Source organism: Protopterus annectens, chromosome 3.part1 (genome assembly GCF_019279795.1).
Source record: "Protopterus annectens isolate FY-2018-M chromosome 3.part1, PAN1.0, whole genome shotgun sequence".
Classification (NCBI taxonomy): domain Eukaryota; kingdom Metazoa; phylum Chordata; order Ceratodontiformes; family Protopteridae; genus Protopterus; species Protopterus annectens.
In genome coordinates this window covers 435,515,129-435,540,510 of record NC_056732.1, presented here as the reverse complement: position 1 = coordinate 435,540,510, position 25,382 = coordinate 435,515,129, and the positions used below count along the sequence as shown (strand labels likewise).

The window sequence follows — 25,382 nt, the reverse complement described above, 5'->3', positions numbered from 1 at the left end:
GCTTGTACTGTTCTAAGGAGGTTTGCTTGGTTGCATTCTTAGAACCTCCCACATGATGTGAAAAATTAGATTTTAAATTACCCTTGGATAGAGATTTACTGTTTGGCTCTTCTACTGCTGAAGTGATAAAAATGTGATCACAGGGCCAAGCTATTACAGGGAACCTCTAAACATTTTCACCCATCCTTTTCCAAATTGTCCAAGGGTTTTTTCCTCCTCATCCAGTTTTGGCAAAAAAACAGGATAAAAAGCCTCAACAGAATTCTGGTAAACAGACATTCAAGAAGAAATGGGAAAGGAGGTTCAAAAAATAAGTCTCAAACCTCCCAAAACCAAGGGCAGTCCAGCAAGTCTAAATGAATGATTGTTCAAGAGACTTTTGAACCCCTCCCACCGTGGTCCCTTTTCTCTTCCAGAAAGTCGGAATCTCCATTTTTTTTCTCTTCGGCAACTGATTGTTGCAGACTTATGGGTTGCAGAAATCATTCATCAAGGTTACAGATAGAAGTGGCAGGAAATTCCACCTTTCCAGGGGGTCATTCCTCATCCTGCAGATCAGACATTTTGTTTTCTCCTGTTCTCCATCATATGCTGTCCCAAGGAGTTATAGAACCAGTCCCTTCCTCCCAGGTGGGGAAGGGGTTTTATTCAAGGATGTTCACAGAGCTAAAGAAAGAAAGAAAGAAAATGCTTGGAGACTATTTCTTGATATTTCTTCTCTAAACCTGTATGTGATAGTACCCAATTAAACATGCTGTCACTTCACAACCTGTTACCTTTTCTTCCTCTTTCAAGTTCTCTGGTAACACTAGACTTAAAATATGCTTATCATCACATCCCTATTCATCTATAATTCAGATGTTTCTTAATGTTTTGTGTGTCTGGCTCACATTATCAGTTCTCTGCCTTACCCTTTGGACTATCCACTGCACCAAGAGTGTTCACAAAGTGTCTGGCTCTAATTATTGCTCATTGTAGGCTACAGGGAATCCAAATATATCCATATTTAGATGACTTGCTAATCTTTGCAGAGACATTTTCAAGGTTACAGGAATCTCTCTCTCTTGGGTGAGAGATCTCTTTCACAAAATGGGATTCCAAAAGAACATTAAAAAGTCTTTCTTGACTCTCTTGAACAGGATTGTATTTCTGAGGTGTCAATTAGACACCTCAGTTCAAATAACTTTTCTTCCACATGAGAAATTAGATCTTTATTTAGATCTTTCTAAGGTTTTCCACCCAGGCTTTGATCACTTTGATGTAATACCTAAGGATTTTGGGTCTCATGCATCTATGATTCTCATGATATCCCTGGCAAGACTCCACATGAGAATGACACAGTCGTATCTGAAATCTCTTTGGTCCCAGGATCAACATCCTTTATCTTTTCAGATTACAGTGCTGAGGTTTGTCAGAAGAGATATCTTTCGGTTGAGACAACAGATATTCTTAAATCCAGGAAACCCCCCCCCCCCCCGCCCCAAAGCAGTCAGTCACTACGGACTCTTTGGATTTTGTTTGGGAGCAGTTTTCGGTGGAATAAAAGTGCAGGGGGTGTCGGACACTGAAGACATGCAAACACATAAATATCTAGGAGATGCTTGCTCTGATCAAGGCCCACAACTTTCTGAACCAACCTTTGGTCCCAGGGACCTCTTTAAGTGCTTACAGACAATACCACAGTCATGTGGTACATCAACAAGCAAGAGGGAACCAAGTCTTACCTCATCTGCAGACTAGCCATATTAGCTTGAGATATATCTTTACAACACAGCCTCACTCTACAAGTATCCTACATTCCTTGACAACAAAATTGTGTGACAGACAAACTGAGCAGGACCAGGGCAGACCATCACAAATGGAAACTAGATCAGAGGTCTTTCAAGATTTGAGCCATCTGTGTGGAAATCCTCAAGTAGACCTCTTTGATTTCTTTCTGATCAATCAACTGGCAAATATCTGTTTCATGACTGCATGCATGCAAGAAGGCCTAGAAGACAGGTCCTTTTCTTTTCTTTGTCCAGGAATGTTCATGTATGCCTTCCCACCTTTTCCACTAATATCCAGGGTACTTCTGAACATTCAGAAGGAATCCACCAATATCATTCTGGTGACTCCCTTGTGGCCCAGACAACCGTGGTTCTCCCTTCTTTTGTAAATAATTAGGGGCAATTACCACAAGCTTCCTCACAGGCTAGATATACTTACACAAGACCAGGGATGTTTGATACACCCTGACACTAATCATCTTCAATTAACTGCCTAGATGATGGTCTTAATTTGTTTTAGGCATCTGTTCTCTGAGGACAGGCAGCTTGTACTAATGGAGGCAGGAAAGCCTGCTACAAGAAAATCATATATTAGCAAATTGCCAAAGGTTTTCTATTTGGTGCCGACAACAAAACCAGCAGCCATTTAGGGCTAGTTATTTTCTGGTTTTACAATATTTTTTGTGAGTTACTATCCTGTGGCCTTTCTTATTCCTCTATCAATATTCATTTATCGGACATTTCAGCATGTCCACCCATGGATCATCCTCTTTCGATGCAGTTTTATGCCAAAATGTTCTTGAAAGGGGTTTTCCATAAGAGTCTTCATAGAAAACTGCTGGCCTCTTCTTGGGATCTTAGTTTTGTGTTAGAGAAACTAACTCTTGCTCCATTTGAACCTGGTAGTCTGTCTAACTTGAGGTTCTTAACATGGAAACAGTTTTACTGATTGCTCTGACCTCTGCAAGAAGGGTATCTTAGTATCCAGCTCTTGTGAGTCAACCCTACCTCATTTTCCACATGCAGAGGGTTTATTTCATAACTAATTCTTCTTTTATGCCTAAAGTGGTATCAGAGTTTACTTTAAGCCAGACTATCCACCTCACCATTTTCTTTCCTGAACCTAAAAATGAGGGAGAAAGGATGTCAAGAGACAACCCAAGTACTATCTTCACAGAACTAAATCTTTCAGATCTTCAGATCAACCGTTTATTTCTTGTGAAGGTAAAAAAGGACAAGTTGGACAATCTGTGTCATAGGTTCATAGGTGTTTACTAGGCTAATGACCACAAGGGCCTTTTTAAACCTAGCTATGCATCCCGAATCTCTGACAAGTTCTGACACCCTTGATAAGTGTAAGCATGGTGCTGGAAGATGAACTATTTACAGGTTACCTGTTTGCATTAGAGACATAGGTGCGCCAAACCAGGGATGAATTTACGGTTTCTCATCCAGTTGTCCAAGTTACAATTGACTTGGGCTAGGGAGGAACTCTGCTTCACATGGATAGGGAGCCTGTTCCAGAGACGGGGTAATCTCTGGGACACATACCTGTCTCTCCAGTAGCTCCTATTTATATCACAGGCAAGGTTTAAGTCTTTAGAATGGGTAAATCTGGTACTGTTTGTTTTGTGGATATGCAGGATGTCTATCAGAGTGGGGTCTGACAATGCCCTGTATGCCAGGTATAGATCTCTCCTCAAAAGCCTGTAGGAGACAGAGTACAGGGATAGGGCCTTGAGGTGGTCTGCATAGGACATATTACTTACACCCTGTATTCTTTTAGTGAGGAACCTCTGTGGACATTCCAGTTGTTGGATATGCCTGGTTAGGTACATACCAAAGGGGGCATTGTACTCAAATGATAGGTCTGGTGAATACCAAATGCAGTGGAACAATGACTTCCTTGGACTTTGATGCCATACCTTTGTTTATAAGTTGCGTAACATAGAGTTATTTCCTCACCACTGTAGACATGTGATGATAAAAGGCTAGATTACTATCTATGTGTGTCCCTAAGTCCCTGACTACTGGCTCAACTCTAAGGGGTGTGTTGTCAATATGATAGTTACCAGGGGTGGATGACTTACCAAAGGATACTATTATGCATTTCTTGGCATTTAGTTTTATTCCATGGCTCTGACACCAGTTGTTTGTCTGTGTCAGCCCCTCCTGGGGAGAACATTTGTGTCAGTATGAGATTCAATGACAGCTCCTAATTTGCAGTCATCTGCACATTTAGTCAGCCAGAGACCACTGACATTGGCCTTGACTTCTGAGAAGTAAATGCCAAAAAGGAGAGGTCCCAGGACCAATCCCTGAGGGACTTTACTTGTGACTGGCCTCTTTGTAGAGGTGGACTCCCCAATTCTAACTTCCTGGGTCCCGTCTGTGAGCCAGTTGGCTATCCACTGAGTGACATACAGGTCTGTGCCTAACCTCCTGAGTTTGTCAACAATGCCCAAGTGGGGATATTGTGTCAAATGCCTTGGTCAGGTCAAGATAGGCAGTGTGAACGATTTTGCACTCATCCATTGTTTTGGTGACCTTCTCAAAGATGTCCACCAGGTTGAGTAGGCATGATCTGCCCTTGATGAAACCAAACTGGGTTGGGCCAAGTGTCTGGAGGTTTACTATATCTCTACTGATCATCTCCATGATAATTCTTTCCATGGCTTTACATATAAGACTAGTGAGACTTATGGATCTGTAGTTTCCAGGGTCTGTAGATGGCCATCTTTGTGCAGAGGGATAACTGTTGCCTTTCTCCATTCATGAGGCATGAAGCCTGTTTGGGGGCTACAGTTAAATAGTAATTCAATTCAGACTATTTCCAAATGATTGTCTAAGGCTATTACCTTTATACTCTCCATCACAAAACTATTCCAGGCAGGGTCAAGGCCCACTTTACCAGGGTCTTGTCTTTATCTATGGCTTTTTGGAAAGAGTTAGATTCTAGAAGTATTTTAAAAGCTGAAGCTTGCTTCTCTGTACTACACTTTTACAAAGCACTATAAGCTATATTCATTCTCTAAGTCTAGATCAAATCATGCGATGACCATTCTCCAGGGGCTTCTGGACCCTTTTCCTTCCACCTCCGAAGTACATTTTGCTATATTAATCTACCCATATAGCTAATGCTACTGCATTCAGTGATCATTATGAAGAACATAGTACAGTTGTGTAAGTTGAACTTACCATAACTGTAGATGTTTGGATGATCACTTCTGCAGTATTTGCTCCCTCTCTCTACCCCCTTGTTTTTTTTTGTTTGTTTTTTTATGCCAGGATGTAGACATCTATTTTTTGTTGTCCCTAGCATTATCCTTTTAGGGCTCAGACTTCTGGCTGGCAGGGAAGCCCTGAAGGGCTTTAAGCACCAAAATTGTCTTTTAGTCAGCTCAGCCCAAACTGCTTGAGAGTTTGGGAACATGGAATGTACCCTAAAGGTTTGCAAGCTGGCTGGACTATATCTTTGGCTAGATATAACCCATACAGCTAAGGCTATGGCAGCAGTGATCATTCAAACATATATTGTTATGTTAAGTTCAATGTATACATCTGTACTTTGTACTGTAAAACAACCTTGTAGAATGCTTTTATGCTGAACTGCCATTTGGGCATGTCAAGAATGACGTGGCACTGTATCAGAACCTTGTAGAGTGCTTAGAGGGCCAAGTACTCATAGCTGCATGTCAGGAATAATGTGGCTTCTGTATCAGAGCATTGAAGAAGGCTTACTCATTTCTGCATGTCAGGAGCAACATGGCACTATATAAAAACCTTGTACATGCTTAGAGTATCAGACACTCGCTGCTGTATGTCAGAAGTAATATACGGACCACTGCAGTGTACTGTATCACAACCTTGTAGAATGCTTAGTGTGACATGCAGTGACCACTGCATGTCAGAAATAATTCAGTATGCATCACAACCTTGTAGAATGCTTAGAGTGCTAAGCACTGACCGCTACATGTCAGGAATGATGTGTTACCGAATCACAACCCCGCAGAATGCTTAGAGTACCAAGTACTGGCCACCGAGTGTCAGGAATTATTTGGAACTGCATCACAACCCTATGGAATGCTTAGCATGTCAGGCTTGACCACTGCATATCAGGAATAATATGGTACTGCATCAGAACCTTGTAGAAATCTTGAAGTGCCAGGTGCTAACCACTGTATGTCAGGAGTCATATGGTGTTGTATCACAGCTCTGTATAATGTGTGGAATGACTCTAATGAGAAAGCATTCCTGCTTGAAAAGGGATGGATTTTGTTGGAACTATGAGTACATGATTTGCTAAGTAATTACCCCCCTTTTGTGTAGTAGAGTTTAACCTTCTATATCAGCATAATTTTCTTGCTTATATAGCATGAACCCTCTTTTCCCTGTAAAGAGATTTACTTTTAAAAACAACACCTTACACAGCTTTAGCTTCACAAAACACGTGCTGTATTGTGGTAAAGCAATTTTATCACAAATAGCTTTATTTTGCAAGTTTTTAGTATAACAGCAACATACTATTTAACTGCCATGAAGGCACTGCTGGATCCAGTCCCTTATGGGCAATGAACAAATATACTTTTTATACACCTCTGTTAAATTCACATATATTTAGTAATGTTAAGGGTACACATTAACAGAAAAGAAAACTAAAAATTGCAAGCATTTTTCATTTTCATGCCTTATACACAATGGGCAGGATTCACGAAGGCTTGCACGGAGTCTAAGAGTAGCGTAAGACTCCATGCAGCCTTCGCGATCCAGGAACAGCCCAAAGTCCGTGTAAGAGACAAGCTAAAACGTCTCTTACACGGAGTGGGCATGGATAAGCTAATCACCTCACTTGTAGCCGAATAGCATGCAAATGAGGATGATTAGCGATCCAAGAAGCCCAGAACAGCCCGTGTAAGAGCCGTTTTAGCTACAGAAATGTACTCAGTTGACAACTGAGTATGTTTCTGCAAAAACCGCAATGGAGCCATGTCAGCTCCAAATAAAGGATGCATATGTGTCAGGCAGCATGCCAATGGCCAAATATGTGGCCATTGGCAAGGTAACCTGATGCAAAAGTAATAAAAATATATATATTTTTTTCGGCGATCGCTGATGTTTAAACCCAGCACAGCCCCGTGCAAACGGGCTGCGCTGTATAAACCATAAAAACGAAGGTTATAAACCCACAAATGTGGGTTTTATGCAATACATGAAATGTCAATGCAGGGACCAGCAGACCAAAACCAATATGGCCACCGTGTAGTGGTTGCTAAGGGGGGAAGCTGAGTCTAAGAGATGTAACTAAGCATTAGTAGGCAATCTGATGCAGATGAGTGTTAGGATACTGAATTCCACTGTCACATAGCAAATGAGCACAGTCTGAGTAGTGTAAGAGTTACAGAAGGGGGAGGAGCAGAGTAGGAGATAGGTGACATCACAGGGGGGAATGGTAGAAAGAAATGCAGTTCATTGGAGGTCAGAGTTACATGACAGATGTCAGAGAGATATCATGGAAAGAGGTGTGCCACTAGATAAGCATGAGAAAGTCAAGAAATGGAAGGTGTACACTGTTGCCTACACCAAAGTGTCTTGCTGGGCGTGCATGCGCACGTGTGCGTGCCATGAAGCACGAGTAAGACAGTGTGCACGCATGTAAGGCAGACTGAGCATGTGGGAGCGTGTTGGGAGATGTTTAACACTGTTTGCGCGGGTGTGCATGCGTTTTAATCCGAATAAGCAGATTCTGAACAGTGTAAGCATGTGTGCGCGCATGTAAGCCACTGTGAGCGTGTTTCTGCTGGTTTGCACATGGCTCCTCCCTGAGGAAACAGAGAGGAAAAAGGAAGCAACAGATTTAGTAGGAAGCTAGCAGGGAATACTGCTGGAGCTAGCAGGTGAAAACAATTAGAAGCAGGCAATTACACAGGCAGAATAGTAGCCCAGCCCAGCACTTAAAACTCTGCAAACAGCAGTGCAGGATGTTTCTCTCAAGAGACACTGCAAGACAGGAGTAAGTTATTAGAAGTGAAAACTGAAAAAGCTGAACTCAGAGCAGAAATGTTAGGGGCTGCCATAGCTGTCATAATGAGACATAGGCAACTTGCTGAGGGTGGTGACAATGCAGATGGTGCCAGACAACCCACAGTGAGGAGACGGAGAAGAGTGTACAGGCCCAGGGTCACCTACCACTGGTTACATGAGCTGGAGATAGTAGAGCGCTATAGAGTGGACAGAGACCTTCTGCAGCAAATAGTGGAGCTGTGCAGGCCACGCCTCACACACAGAACCAACAGAGGGGAACCCATCCCAGTGGAAACCAAGGTATGTGTTGGCCTAAGAATACTACCAACAGGTACCTTCCAGAGACCAACTGGTGATATGATGGGGATATCACAGGCATCAGCCTCCAGGGTACTGCACCAGTTCCTGGATGCCATGTCAGCACATGTCGGTGATCATGTATATTTCCCCAATGCCCATGAGGTATTGGCCAGCAATATCGTCTCTTCCAGCAAATAGCGGAATACCCTGAGGTAGTGGGTGCAATAGACTGCACGCACATACGCATCAAAGCACCAGCCGGTGAGCGGGTAGGGCATACATCAACCACAAGGGCTTCCCTCCATCAACTGCCAGGTCGTGTGTGATGCCCAGGGCATAATAATGAATGTGTGTGCTGGCTGTCCTGGGAGCTACCATGATTCCCACATCTGGCATTTGACGCAGCTGTACCAGACATTTGCCAATGGGGACATCCCGCACGGACACCTAGTGGGGGATGCAGGTTATGCAGTGGAGCCGTGGCTGATGACACCCATCAGAAATGCACACACACCTGAACAGGAACGCCATAATGAGGCACACGCACAAACACGTAATGTAATAGAGTGTGTGTTTGGGCTGCTCAAGTCACGGTTCCGGTGTCTGGACACATCTGGTGGAGCCTTGCAGTACACACCAACTACATGTACCCAAATTGTCATGGTATGTGCTATGCTACATAATATGATCTTGCGAAAACAGCTGCAGCAGGACCAGCATAGGGCCGGGCCAAACAGCCCCCCACCATTGCCAAGGCAATCACAGGCAGAGCGTGACTCGGAGGAGGAACAACCTGAGCCTGCCCCAGTAGCCAGAAGGAGGCGTGCCCAGTATGCCCTGGCCTTGGCAAAGTGGCAACGCATAGCACATATACTGGCTCAGTAGGAACCCTGGGAATGATACCCCCTCTGACTCACTCAAATAATAACATGGATGCCTACAATGACATGACCTGCTCACAAACATGTACAGGGAAGTGTAATATGCGCATCCGACAGAGGCAGCCCTGCAGCACCACCTGAGGCATGAATGCCATGTGTTAAGTAATGTAACACCATGTACTATATGCACACCTGAGGACCCTGACTAACATCCTACCCTCACCAAGCATCATGCCGCAATATAACAATGAGATGATCAAGTGCAATAATTGACTGAAGTATCGCAGTTAGTCAAATGGGGATCCAATGTGTGCCAGTCTGGGATGACATGCTGAGCATGACATGATGCTCCACCTGCTAGGACTGGCTGCTCCACCTGCTAGGACTGGCGTGCACCTATCAGTGCAGGCCGTATGGATACTGGCAAAGGCTGTTGTTACCCACAGTGTGCCCTGAATAGGTAAGGCTCAAAACACAAACCTATCTCCATAGGTATCAGAAGGGATAAGAATAAGATAAGGGATAGGTCGAAACAGCAAGATGCATGCAGTCTAAACTCACCCAGTATGGAGAATGTTGATATCTGTGCTGTAACAGAAAACTGAGTCAAGGCTCACAACAGCACCCTAACACTACCAGGTTACACCTCATACTGTGCTGTACAGCCTCAAAACATGGAACAAGCTACAAAAGGAGGGTGACTACCAAGAATTGTCAAGGATAACCACACCCCCATGTTGGTACCACAACAAGAAGCAGCATGGACTAGCCATGGTCAAGTAACAGTGGCTAAAACTGCCCCCCAGTTTATAGCCTGCTACAGACTACTGTCCCAACACCAGGAACTGCACCTGGCCTATGCTTGAATACATGAATATATCAAGTCCTCCAAACCACATTATATTGGGTGACTGAAAATACCCAGACATAGACTGGGAGCATTATACTAGCTCCAACAGTGTAGGACAAAAGTTCATAGAATCCATAAACCAAAAGGCCCAGGAACAACGTACCACTCCCACAAGAGGGGTAAGCATACTGGATGTGATAATCAGCAACATGGGTACTGGATGGCAAGACGAGAAGTGTATTGCTCACTGGTAAAACCAGACCATAGAGTAATCACACTGGATATACAAATCCTGACCACATTCCCTGGCCAAAAAAACACAGTGGAAAACATGTGTAAAGCAATATTTGCACTCCTCCAAGCTGATGTGGAATCCATTAAAGGTCCTGTGCAGGTGCAAAATATGGGCCACACCCCAGAACCTGTAATACAGCCATTCCATGAACACTGCCAGGAATGCTTGGATTATGCAATCCTAAATTAAAACAAGACACAATGCCATACACGCAGGCATCTGGCATGGTGGACACCAGCCATAACCAAACCATGCAAGAGAATGAGGAAGCTACTACATGATAGAGCAAACATAAACAATGAAGTAATCACTGATCAGTAGTATGGCAATAAAATATGTCCACACATACAATCCACTACGGCCAGCCACAACAAGTTGAATCTGTGAATCCTGAGGCAATGTTACACCTGCCCCAAGTACACAGACAACCCCCAACTCTACCCAAGAAATACAAATATATGTGAGAGATGCAACCATCTATCCAAACTGGAGGCTGAGCTCCCTCAACTCAGTACTCCCAAAACTAGTCAGGAGGAGAAGGTAACCACACACACCACAAACACAGTCCCACATAGACCTATCACAACTGCAAACCAAAGACATAAACACAGAAAAACATTCCCGGAGGCACAAATTACAAACACAGCACACCAACAGAGGCCTCTAAAGCAAACACCCAATCAAACAACCTCCAAACATAGCACATGCAACACATAGTACACAAAGCTGGTGTGCCAAACAGTCACAGGCCAGAAGGAGAAACAACATGCCTGATACAGTTGTAATAGGTGACTCCATAGTCAGACACACTGCTGTCCTGCACACCAGACTGAACAAGGGAAAGGGTACAGTAAGCTGCCTGTAGGCTGCCACAATACGCCACGTAACAGAAGTATGCAGGTCACTCCAAAGCAAGTAGAAATATGATGCAGTCATAGTCCATGCTGGTGTGAATGACCTGAGATGTACCTCCCTAGACTACATGAAAAGAGACATAGATGAGCTCTCTGATTATGTAGTCCAGGCCGGTATGACACTCACCGTTTGCAGCATCCTACCCTTACCAAGAATAATGCCACAGTACAAACACGGAATGATCAGTCATAGCAAGTGGCACACTTACTGGTGTCATTCCAAAGGGATCCAATGTCTGTCTGCTTGGGATGTCATGCTTGACAAGCCACGCAGCTGTTCTTGGGATGGCTTGCACCTGTTACCCCTGGGCGTCTGGATATTGGATAAGGCCTTTGCCACCTCCATAGAGCCTTTTGTAGGCAAGGCTGAAAAGACTAACCCACCACCCTAGAAAACATAAGTGGAAAGAAACATAAGGGTAATGCTGACCAATGCCAGATGTGTAAACCCCAATATATATGCTCCCAAGGCCAACCCCAGTATGGAGAACATCGATGTCTGTGCAGTGACAGAAACCTGCTGCAAGCCTCCTGACAGCACACCAGCACTACCAGGTTATACCACATATCATGTGTCATGGCCCCAAAACCTGGAACAAAACATAAAAGGAGGGTGAGTATCCATATTCAGCACAGACACCCATATGTCCAGGTAACTGACAATGCACAACGCATTGGAGTCCACCCATGTGCAACTAACTGTAGGCAAGACTGCTGTACAGTCTGTAGCATGCTACAGACCACACTCTCACACACAGGAACCCCACCCAGCCGTCCTGAAGACACTAGACAGTATGAATTTCCCACCAAATACCAAACAAGGTACCACAAATTACCACATAGGTGGTAAACCATTATGTATGGAAGGAGTAATCAGGGACCTAGGGACACAAGTGGACAGTAACCTGTTATGTGACACTCACATTGCCAATGTGGCTAGGAAGACTGTCTACATTTACACCGTATCAGGAAAGGATTCACATCTACGTCAACAGAGGTCATTGTGCCCCTATACTGTTCTCTTATCACAGCCATAATCTAGTACAATGTCTCATATGGGATGTACCTTACCTGACACCTGCAGCAGTTAGAAAGACCTCAAAGGTACCTCACCAAGAGGATAAAGGGTCTCAAATATATGTCATATGCTGCCTGGCTGTAGACACCCCAGCTGAATGCAGTTACATACTGCCTACACAGAGACATTGCATGCCTGTTGTAGAAGGCCATGCCCAACACAGGAGTAATGGACATGCTCCACCCCAGAAAACTCAAAGCCATCGGAGCTGTGAGAGTGAGAGATGTCAACCTCAACAAATAATGAAATAGGATGTGCTGGTGGGACAGATACATAATCCAGAGGCTCCCCACACCCTGGACCAGAATCCCACTCCATGTTAGGCAGAGCCCCTCACTGACACTCTTCAACAGGAATCTTGCCAAATGGATGGATGATTGTAGAGTTACACTGGGGGTCTTCACTGTGTCATGTCCAGACAGAGGCACAGCAAAGCAAATCATAAATGGCCGTAATATTCACATAGCAAGGGGTGGCAAAAGCCACACACACTCTGGCTAGGCTAACAAATGCCCTAGGGTGGATAGCCTAGTATGAACCTATGAACCTATGAAGATACAAATTGTACAGGACACTAAGGATAATCCCAAGGCTTTCACAACTTATGGTAGGAACCGTGTTGGGAATTCACAGATATGCTCTGAATCACACAAATATCACAAACACACACACATATTGCCAACATACATCCTGACAGGTGCAGTGCAACCCCCAGAATGCAGAATATCTATCCCAGCAGACTGCTGGCCCCCTGACATTGCAGATGCTGACGTAACAGCCAGCATCTACAAAGCAAAACACACAGCAGCAATGGTATGAGATGGTGTCCTGGGCTGAGTGCAACATGGACTCCAAGATGAATGGAATGCCAAATCACACTACTGCTCAATGTCAGCCTTACCACAGAATATGTACCCAAAGAGCAGTGTACAACAACAGTGGTCCTTCTCAACAAAGGCGTTGCCTGAATGGATACAGAAAACTACTTCCCCAGAATCCTGAGAAGCTCGGTCTGCACAGCTATGGAAAGGATCAGCATGTACCACAGACATAAAGATATTGGGGACCTACTGACACTGGACCCTACCCAGTGTGGCTTTCTTAAGTGCAGATCCTGCCCCTAAACATGTTTGACTCAATTGAAACAGTCATTAAGGTCATTGATGAGGGCAATGTGGTCCACACAGCGTAGCTGGACCTTGCAAAGGCTTCTATACAATACCCTACGTGTTCATTATAGATAAGCTCACCAGATTAAATATAAACCCCTATGTCAGTAGAGGGGTTGCAAACCAGACCAAGGACAGAACAGACATGGTCAGACATGCTGCAGCCATGTCAGACTACAAACCAGATATAACTGGCATCCCACAAGGCTTGGTCCTGGGATCTCCCTCGTCTGGTATATATGTCCCATAGGTACAGGCAAACATGGAAGGACTGTATCTGAACATGTTTGCAGAGGACTACAAACTGCTCACCATATATGATCCACCAGCTGACACAAGCATCTCACAAAAGGGCCACATAGAAACAGACAACTGGTGCCATAGCCATGTCAGCAAGCTAATTGCAGAAAAGTGTATAGTCAACCCCCGTGGATATACAGTAAGTGCCCACCAATTACCACATAGGTGTTAACCCATTATGTAGTTAACATGTAATGAGAGACCTGGGGACACAAGGTGATAGATATCCTGCATTGGACAAACATGTGCTGTAGTGTTTACAGAAACATACCATATACCCACCTAATCATGAAGGTTGTCAGATCTAGATAAGGGGAGGTCATTGTGGCTCTGCAGTCATCCTTCATCAGCGGTACAATTGACTACAATAGCCCCTGTGGGATGTACTTCAGCAGACACCTCCATCAACCGTAAAGTCCCCAACAGTACCTCACCAGGAGTATCAAAGAGCTTGCACAGATGCCATGTGTTGCCTGTGTTGCTGGTATCAATAAACATGCTGCACCTTGTACAATCTGAATGGCAGTGAGCTATGCACATGAGAGACCTGAACCCCAGAACTGACTTACATAGGACAAGCTGTACTGCATGATCCATAACACAGAAGCCACCCCCACCCATGAGTGAACTCCCAGTACAGGCTACCCATAGAGTCACTTATCAATTTTCCTCAATAGGAATCTTGATGAGTGGATGGGAGATGGTAGCTTTATCCTGGGTATCACTGTCATGTCACAGGTAGACAGAGGCACAGTATACTAACCATGACATATGTCATGGCAAACTCCACTTACAATGTGTGTTGAAGGACAAACACACTCTCCAACTAGCATTAGACATGGACTAGGGCACATCGCTAGTGTTTGCAAATGTACACCTATGTTGTGGAATACACTACCAATGTTGGACAAGCCTGGTTTAAGTAGTTCATATCTGAACAGAATGCAACATGGTCAGATGTACACAACTGTCCCCTAACCAGGCTGTTGTGCTCACTATCGAAATGTAAAGCAGTGATAGCACTAAAGCCCAGGATACTGTCCACCACAGTCAAAGTACTACCAGTACACTATACAGTACTACAGTGTTAGGTCGGTGTGAAAGGATGTTGACAACTGTATGCAAAGTATCCCATGCAAACACTGCAGGCACAGTATAATCCTGTTGTGTTCACACACAAAGCAGTTGTACAGTAACTACACAACATGACACACAACACATAACCATAAACGGGTGATATTTGTTGAAGTCCACACTCATCCACAAATGTGGTGGGCTGCAGAGTTCAACATATGGAATGCTCACACTGGGCATGCTCACACACTTTGATAAATGAGACATATGTCAGACAACATGACATGGGAAGGCTGAACTGGGCATGCTCACACACTTAGGCCAACTCTCAGTTTATCAGTTGGACACACATATCTGGTAGTTTTACGTTTTATTCCAGGAACCAACCACATTACAGCAGTCTGCCCAGTGCACACAGTTAAATGACTACAGAGACATACGTGATATAGTGGATCCCTCCCATATGCAAACATCTTCCACAGATGCACAAGTTGTTCATACAAACAGGGAATGCTATGGCAATAAAGATGTGCAAACAGTCTATCAGCAACAAATAATGTGCATTTGACAATTAAACATATGGGTGTAGAGGTCAACACTAGGCTGTTTGCCCTAGGGAATGACAGCTTAGCCAGAGTGTGCTTGGCGTCTGCCTCCCCACAGGATGCACATTCCCCTTTCTAAACACCGATGATGTCAGCACCCTATAAGTACAGCAGGAGAAAAGAAACCTCCCAGTAATGCAAATAGCGTGCTATGCGAATAGCGTGCTCCGCTAATGCATCCGTCACAAGTGTTAGAACATAGTTAGGTAGGGGTTTGAATCCTGCAAATGCTCAGTGTGTGAATGGGGTTGGTGTGTGTGTGTAAGTCTGTGGGAGAAATATGTCCCTTTTGGCAACTGGGAAAACACACTACAGGATGCACATTCCCCTTTTTAAACACAGATGATGTCAGCACTCTATAAGTATAGGAGGAGAAGGGAAACCTCCCAGTAATCCGAATAGCACGCTCCGCTAATGCATCTGTCTCAAGTGTCGTTACATAGTTAGGTAGGGGTTTGAATCCTGCAAATGGCAAGTGTGTGTGCTTTGCTGAGGGGAGTTAGTGTGTGTGCAATTGTGCGTGAGGGAAATGTCCCTTTTGGCAACTAGGAGAACAGACTACAGGATGCACATTCCCCTTTCTAAACACCGATGATGTCAGCACTCTATAAGTATAGCAGGAGAAGGGAAACCTCCCAGAAAGGTGAATAGTGCACTCTGCTAATGCGACCGTCTCAAGTGTCGTAACATAGTTAGGTAGGGGTTTGAATCCTGCAAGTGTGTGTGTTTGTCTGAGGGGGATTTGTGTGTGTGAGGAAAATGTCCCTTTTGGCAAATAGGAGAACAGACTACAGGATGCACATTCCCCTTTCTAAACACCGATGATGTCAGCACTCTATAAGTATAGCAGGAGAAGTGAAACCTCCCAGTAATGCGAATAGCACGCTCTGCTAATGTGTCCATCTCAAGTGTCATAACATAGTTAGGTAGGGGTTTGAATCCTGCAAGTGTGTGTGTTTGGCTGAGGGAGGTTAGTGTGTGTGTGAGGGAAATGTCCCTTTTGGCAACTAGGAGAACAGACTACAGGATGCACATTTCCCTTTCTAAACACTGATGATGTCAGCACCCTATAAGTACAGCAAGAGAAGGAAAACTTCCCAGTAATGAGAATAGCACACTCTGCTAATGCATCCGTCTTGAGTGTCATAACATAGTCAGATAGGGGTTTGAATCCTGCAAATGGCAAGTGTGTTTTTGGCTGAGGGGGGTTAGTGTGTGTGAGGGAAATGTCCCTCTTGGCAACTAGGTGAACAGACTACAGGATGCACATTTCCCTTTCTAAACACTGTTCAGCTGAAGGCCATGGCTCTGGCACAAGTTGTCTGTTTCTATGATGCCCCTTTGGAAGATGCTTGTGTCGGCTGGAGAGTCGATTATGGTGGCCAGTTCGCAGTCATCGGCATATTTGGTCAGCCACAGTCCGTCCGTGTTGGCCTGTATCTCCAATAAATATATACCAAACAAGAGAGGTCCCAGGACTGAGCCTTGTGGGACACAACTCGTAACTGGTTTGGAGTCTGGCATGGCTCCAGCAATTCTAACCATGTGGGTTCTGTCCTTGAGCCAGTGTGCAATCCATCTAGTGACATAGGGGCTTATATTTAAGCTGGTGAGCTTCTCTAGAATGCCCAAGTGGGGTATTGTTGTGAAGGCTTTTGCGAGGTCCAGGTAGGCTGTGTGAACCACCTTCCCCTCGTCAATGGCCTTGGTGACTGTTTCAAAGAAATCAGCCAGGTTAAACCTGGTAGTGCTGGTGTGCTCTCAGTAGCCCTGAACCAGGCATCTGTTACTGCACAGATATCGATGTTCTCCATGCCAAGGAGAGCTTCGGGTGCATGCATCTGGAGGTTTAGACTTCTGGCGTTGGGTAGCATTACTCTTAGTTTCTTATCCCTTGTGTTACCTATGAAGGTGGGTTTGTCATTTGAGCCTTGCCTAATATAGGCACTATGGGGGTAGCAAGAGCCTTTGCCAATATCTGAAAGCCCAGGGGTGACAGGTGCAGGCCATCCCAAGCGAAGCAGGTAGTTCAACAGAAGATGAATATGTGAAGGTGTAGTGCCTGTGATTAGTTAGCAGTAGCATATATGACTGCTCACGTGGACACATGCCAGGTAAGTCATATGCACTGTGTCACAGGCAATGTACATGTGAACAGGACATACAGTGACATCCTGTCAAGTGGGACATGGACATACATATAGTAAGCTATGCAGATGGCACTAGGAGTCCACAGAAGCTCTATAACTATGCATTGCAGGTGTGATCAGTATTCCAGGGTAATTGCAAGCAAACATGCATGCAAACAAAGCTACAGTAAACAGGGCTGCATGTAGTCCATTGTACAACAAACAAGCTGTACCACTTCCAGTAGGTAACACTGCAAATATGCAGGCACTATGCACATGTACATGGAAATACACGGGTCAGATGGCTAGGGTCCAGTCTCAGCGCACACAAGTGTACAGACCATGTACTGTCAGGATGTACAATAACTGGATGGAAACCCATGTGCTCATACCTGCAGTAATACACATGTCAAATAACAGACACTGAGCCTTCACTCAGTTGTTCCATACTTAGTAGGATGTATGCTACCTGGCCTGCCACCACAGTATCCCTGACATATATGGGGTCTCTCCCTCCTGTGACAGTTAGTTTTGTGTGTTGGGGCTGTCTAGTATGGTATGAGATGTGAGCATGCAGTGCTAGGGTGCTCCTGTGTGTCCTGTACCAGTCGTGTAGTACTGCACACATATCAACATCCTCAAACATCTGCATTGCAGAGCCCAGTGTGGGCAACATGCCACTTGCAATTTACATGTCCATCATTGCGTATTACTACATTCATTACCTTATCCCCTGTGCTACCTATGTATGCAGTCTTCTGTTGACATCATTACCACCAGTATGCCAACATGTGCAGATGATACACTATGGTACTTACCATGGGTGTAGACAACAGTACATGACAATCACACACTTACTGCATCAGGCATGCTGTGATATACCCACAATTAATTCAGCACACAGTACTGTTAACAACATGATACTATTACTACACATCTATGTGGTCACCCTGTGCATCAGCAACATGTTAACCTGTACCTGCACAGTTGTTACAGATTGCAGGAGGTGGCACAGTTTCATCATATGCACAGGGTGTGAACTTGGTATGCCTGAGTCAGCCACCGATACCACCGATTGACATGTATGTGTATGTGTGTTGGTGAGGGACAGCAGTAGAAGGTGGGGCAATGTTGATGCAGTGTGTGCATGTATGCGGTAGCCCAAGGTGTTGTCAATTTGCATGTGTGTATGGATGCACACAGTTCCACCTCATGGCTGCCATATACTGGTGTTTGTGGACAGCCACAGACTGTACCTGCCAGGTCATACAGATCAGTGTCTCTGGCCACGGACACGGTACCTGTGCCTTGCAGGGGTGCTACGGACCGTATCCGGTACCAACCCAGACTGGGTACTGTCATCAGAAGCAGGTGTTCATTGACTGGACACAGATCCCTGTCGGGCCTGGCCAGAGCCACGTGCACGTGGTCTCCTGGGGCGGTCTGATGACAGCACAGACCCAGCATTGCTGGGGCTGCTGCTGGCACTACGGGGCGGCAGCGGCCCTGTTGTCATCCGCGACTACTGCCAGCTGCTGCTGTTGCTGGCATACGGCCACGTCGACGCCTCAACCGCCCACCATCGCCCTGGCTCATGGACATGTAGTTGTGGAACCGGTCTAATATGTCCCCACAACGTCTGTCTATGACATCGGTGAAATCACGGATGGCAGCCGCAATGTCACGCATACTGTCAGTCATGGCTGTGAGACATGCTGTCAGCTCCCTCAGACCCTGTCTGGTGTACCGTTCCATACGTGACTGTGCCTGCATGACAGCCCGAAACATAGCTGAGGTTGTAAGACCTCTGTGGGCATGTCTGACAGGGGCAGTGCGCCCACGGATGCTCCCACGAGAACCCCTGGACATCTGTCTGTGTGGTACCATCTCTGGGCCATGCCCATGGCTGCTGTGTGGGGAGGCATGTGCCACAGATACCACATTACCCTGGTCAATGCCCACTGTATGCTGTCCATCACCTAGGGACATTGGTGACAAAGGGTGTATTGGCAGGATAACTGTGCGCATTGATGGGGTCGACAGCTGTGTACTGTCAATCGGCTGACCAATGGTGGACCCTGGCATACCTTCCTGTGCCATTACACAGATGTCATCATTATCAGTACCCACGGCACCTGATTCAGGTTCCCTGCTACATGACACCAGAGCAGCACCAGAACCTGTGGTAGGGAAACAGGAAACACAGTTTACAATGTCTACACATTACCAGTGATGCACACATGCACAGGTGCACAGGTGCACACATGCACACGTGCACAGGTGCACACATGCACACATGCACACATGCACACATGCACAGGTGCACACATGCACAGGTGCACAGGTGCACACATGCACACATGCACACATGCACAGGTGCACACATGTACACATGCACACATGCACAGGTGCACACGTACACATGCACACATGCACAAATGCACACATGCACAGGTGCACACATGCCCCCATGCACAGGTGCACACATGCACACATGCACCCATGCACAGGTGCACACATGTACACATGCACACATGCACACATGCACAGGTGCACACATGCACACATGCACAGGTGCACACATGCACCCATGCACAGGTGCACACATGCACACATGCATCCATGCACAGGTGCACACATGCAGACATGCACAGGTGCACACATGCACACATGCACAGGTGCACACATGCACACATGCACACAGTTTCACACAATTGTACAGTACTCAGTATGCGTGATATCAACACACAGACGCAGACACACCTACATGCATACAAAGAGCACTAATAAGTGAGCCAAATAGTACTATTACTATCAAGACTATTACAGGAATTGTTAATACACACTCACCAGCATGGATAGGCTGCATTGCTGTTATACCAGAGGGACCTGCAGACGTGAAGAAACTAATGTCAGTGGGCACAACTGTGCCATTGTTACTGAGTATGATACAGGTCAGTAGTACAACAGTCACCTTTCACATGTCAGCTGCTAATATTGAGGATATCACACTTGCACATTAAATACTATGGTGACAGCTACAAACCAAGGACACACCTCACACATGCATTAACTACCAGTGTACACAACAGTCAACTATACATATGGCATATTACCTGCACGTTCACTGTCTTGCTGCTGCGTGGCTCCAGCCTCCATCATAATGCATGTCTGCTGCTGTTGTTGTTGCTGGCGGATTGGAGCCACTACACTCATGAGTAGTCCCTCCAGTCTGGTGAGTGGGGGATGTGTAGCCACCCCACCACCTGTGGCAACCTATTGCCTGTGGATATCCGACGCACGCTGACAGACATGTCTGATTAAATCACTGCAGTGATGTCATACCTGCTCATATGTCCCATTATGGGTGCCTATGTCATTTACCCGACGGACAAGGTCTTGCCACAGTGCAGCCCTCTCCTGCTGATTCTGGCTGGTGCGGGAAAAGAGTATTGCATAATCCCGCACCAGGCTCTGGTGTATCTCCTCATCCTCAGCTGTGGAGTAAGTGGGATTCCGCGGGTGGGCCATGTACCTGAGAAAGAAAATAACCTGATATCAGCAATATATGTCAGCAGAATTTGGCACACATACTACACATGCTACTCGACTGTTATGATACAACATATCTCACATATATAGCATCTGTCTGTCTATTGGTGGATACACATGTAAATGGTCAGGTATCAGTGCTCAGCCAGCAACTGTGCAACAGTACCTGGCACACTCCATACGACATACTACCAAACCCCAGCAGTCAGAACACTGATTCAGGTCAAGAGCACCTCCTCACTCTGGGGGTTTGTATCTAGGTACTGTATGGCCTACATCATCAACTACTGTGAGCTGACCACACACTGATTGCCCTGGATATACATATCCCACCTCTACCACCAGCACAACCGACTATAGTGAATAACATTACAGATGCAAACTTTACACTTTGTAACAGTGACATGGTATCCTTTCAGCCCACTGGGCCAGTGGCAGATACAACCCACAATGCTGACCCCTACACAATTGCTTTCTACAGACATCTCAGAGAATGCATGGATCATGCAATCCCATATATGACCAAGACACTCTCCACAAAGGGACAGCATCCTGTCTGGTGGACCCCAGCCATAGACAGGTTGTATTACAGAAGATGGAAGCTACTGCAAGACAGAGCATAATTCCATAAAGGGAGGGCATGTCTGAGCAGCACTAGTAAGGATCTATTTTCCATCATACAAACATCCATGGGCAACTTTGAGAGGGAAATCAAGAGGGACACTACAGATAACCAGAAGGCCTTCTTCAGTTATGTTAGCAACCTGGTCAGAATCCATCCTCTATGCCCATAGTTAGTACACAACAACAAATATTTCACTGACACCACAGATATTGACAACATTGTGGCAGACAGGTTCAGTGCAGGTGTCACCCCGCCCTCTCCCCCAAAATAAGACATAGTTATCCCAGCTGACTGTAATCTCCCTGTCATCACAGACGTCCAGGTGAGAGCCACCCTCAGGACAGCAGAATACACAACATGAATGGGACCTGATGGTATCCCCAGTTGCATGCTACATAAACTCTGACAGGAGCTAAACACACATATAGAAGTGCTATGTAACACTAGCCTGACTACAGGATATGTACCTGTACACTGGCGCACAGCAGCAGTGGTTCCACTCCACGAAGGAGGCACCTCAACATACCAATACAATACAACACAATACATTACATTACAATACAATACTATACAATATGCTATTGCACCTGGGACTACAGCAGCGTACTGTTCTGCTACCCTGACCATTGTGACACATGTGGTGTGATGGTACCTGCTGCTGTCACACAGTTACACAGGGTGACTCATATGGCATATTACCTATCTGACTAACATTCAGCAGGGGTATGTGTGACATGTACTCATGGGGAGTCTTGCTTCTTAACACTGTGTGGTTTATTGCAGGGTATGTCTTATCTGTGGGTAGGAACTTTTACCTCCACATGTGCACTCTATTGCAGTGGCACGGATGACACACAGCAGTCATTTAGGTTGTGGCTGGTGTGAGGTGTTACTATGGTTGTTGGACATCTGTCATGGGTGTGACTTACATATGTAAATCCGGGAGTGGTAACCTCTATGTGGGTGGTATATGTGTACTCTGTGGTGTTGTCAGTCACTGTGCATTGGTAATGTGTTTGAGTGCATTGTCACAGTGTTGTACATGTCACTGTGTCCTTCTCCATATCTGTAGCTGTCATGTGAGGTCCATACCATGGCATCCATTATGTGGTGTGGAGGGGTACACGACCTACATGTCCATAGCTGACACACCATGTTCGCTGACACATACCATGTGCAGGTATTCCAGGGATAGTGTGCCACTGTGAATATCATTGGGGCCACTATTGTACACATTTATGACCCTGTTCACCCCTGACACATGCAGTGGTGGGCAGCCAATCACATATCTGGTGGTTACTGGTGTAGGTGATTTGAAATGTGGTATGGTACTCCGGTTTTGACACTGGTGTTCACTCCATGCCTTTGTCACCAGGCACCTGTTGCAATACATCTGTACACATGTGCCTCACTCAGAATTTATATACATCTCTCTCTCTCTCTCTATATATATATATATATATATATATATATATATATATATATATATATATATATATATATATATATATATATATATATATATATGTATATAGATATATCTATATGTATATATATATATATATATATATATATATATGTCTGTATACATATACACATATATATATTGATGTACATATATTGCTATAGATGTGGAGAGGGGGGGACACAGAGGGAGTGAGAGTGATAGAGGGGGTGGGACAGGGTGTGTTGAAGGTCGTCATATACAGTCATACCTGTAGATAGTCTGATCAGTCTGTCTATGTATATGTATCTACATATATCTATATCTGTATGTGTGCATTACATATATATGTTTGTACAATATTCTATCTACATCTGTCTATGTATTCCTATATCTCTCTCTATGTATGTATACATATATGCATATCATATATATATATATATATATATATATATATATATATATATATACATACATATGTTGACATACATACGTATCCATATGATAGACAGGTATATCAACATGTTTGTCTACCATACTGTATACACACACTAACATACTGCTAAACATACATAACTGTGAAACCTACTTTGTACATGGCACTACAACCTACAATCAACCAACATTGATATGTGCACATAGATGCTCTCACATACAAATGTATGTACAGCCTTCACTGATAGTTGCTGTATGTCCCCTGCCCTTTACACATCTTCATATACATATGGATACAGACCAATGACACATATGGAGGGTTCACAGTATGTAGACCTTTATAGTATTACTTTACATTACCTGTGTTTGTCACAGCTGCTTGTGTTGCCGTCTGGTTCTCTGTCCTGCTGCTCCACTTCCCAGTTGTCAGCTTTGAGGTGGCTGTTGCTGAACAATTTGTTTGTGTCTGCTTAATTGCAATTTTCTCTGTCTCTGTCTCTGTCTCTCTCTCTCTCTCTCTCTCTGTCTGTCTGTCTGTCTCTCACGCCCTTCTCAGGGTGCAATGAAAGTATTGCATGTGTGGACTGGGAGTACAGCATACTTTTGAAGGTATCTGCATATGCCCATGTGATGGCCTCTGCACCAATTGTTAGCCAGCATTTGCTAATTGCATGCAGCCAGTTGTGTACTGATTGCAGTTCTCACTGTGATTTCAGAACAGTGCTATAAAAAGGTATGTGAGACAGGCGTAGCCCTTTCAGATTTTAAGGGCAGGGACCATGCTGTTATGCTGTGGACAATGTTCTGTGAGTGTAAAAGTTGGTATCTCTCTCATATTTCCAGCTGTGTTGTAGATTAACATTCCTCCATTCATTTCTCCAGTTTCCTGTACTATTTATTTTATTTATTTATTTTATTTATTTTACATTTGTTACCCGGGCTAGTCCAACTGGATACATGTCCATTTTCAGTGGAGGCCCGAGGAGAAAAGCTCCGCTAACTACTACTTAACAAGTTAAAAAATATACAGAATTATGTAATAAAAAGAAAACATTTGCTTTAAATTTCTTCCAGAATGTATAGACACAAGAGTACAATATGAGACTTAGCAGGTAAATAAGATTAGATATTTTACTTAGTTACAGTATTACTACATTATACGTGAGAAGCAAAATTAGATTTATGTCTAATAATAGAGAGATAGGAATAATTAAGAAGTGGAAGTTGTGGTATACTAGAGTTAGGAGGAGAAGGAGAGGGAGGTCAGAAGAAAGGAAGGAGGGAAAATGGAAGAAGTTAGCCAGGGTTATAGCAAGAGCATAGCCAGTGGTTGGTTAGGAAGATTTTGAGTTTGCTTTTAAATAGTGGAATTCAGGTCAGGGATGTGAGGTCTGGTGGTAGTTGATTCCAAATTTTGCCAACTGAGTTGGAAAATGTGGAGTCACCTGCTATGTTATTTGATAGAGAAGTTTGAATCAGTATTTTGTTAGAGGAGCGAAGGTTCTTCAAATTGGTATAGGGTTTTATAAGGGTGGAGAGCATTGGTGTGTTTTCTAGGTGATGAAGGGCTTTGTGGGCAATTGTAAGTTGATAGTATTGTATTAAGTGGGGTAGTTCCAGCCAACCTAGTTTTGTGAGATTCAAGCAATGGTGAGTCCTATATGGAGAGGCTGTAGCAAATCTGGCAATGTTGTTGTATGATGTGGCTAGTTTATTGAGATTATACTTAGAAAGATTAGTGTATATGGGGGAAGCATATAATAGGGTAGAGATTAAGTGGGTTCTGGCTATATTAGATCTGGCTTCAGGAGTTAAGCAAGATTTGATTCTGTAGAGAGAACCTAGTTTTCTGTTAGTTGTTTTTATTGTTGAGTTAATATGAAAGTCAAATTTTAGTTGGTTGTTTAGTTTAGTTGTTTTGTTGGTTGGTACTAACTGTGT

At 44.6% G+C, this 25,382-nt stretch overlaps 1 protein-coding gene across 3 annotated transcripts in view; it reads left to right on the top strand.

Moving 5' to 3' along the window:
* Positions 1 to 25,382, top strand: part of ACTR3B (actin related protein 3B) — a 1,280,959-nt gene that overhangs the window by 968,138 nt on the left and 287,439 nt on the right. The window lies entirely within an intron of this gene.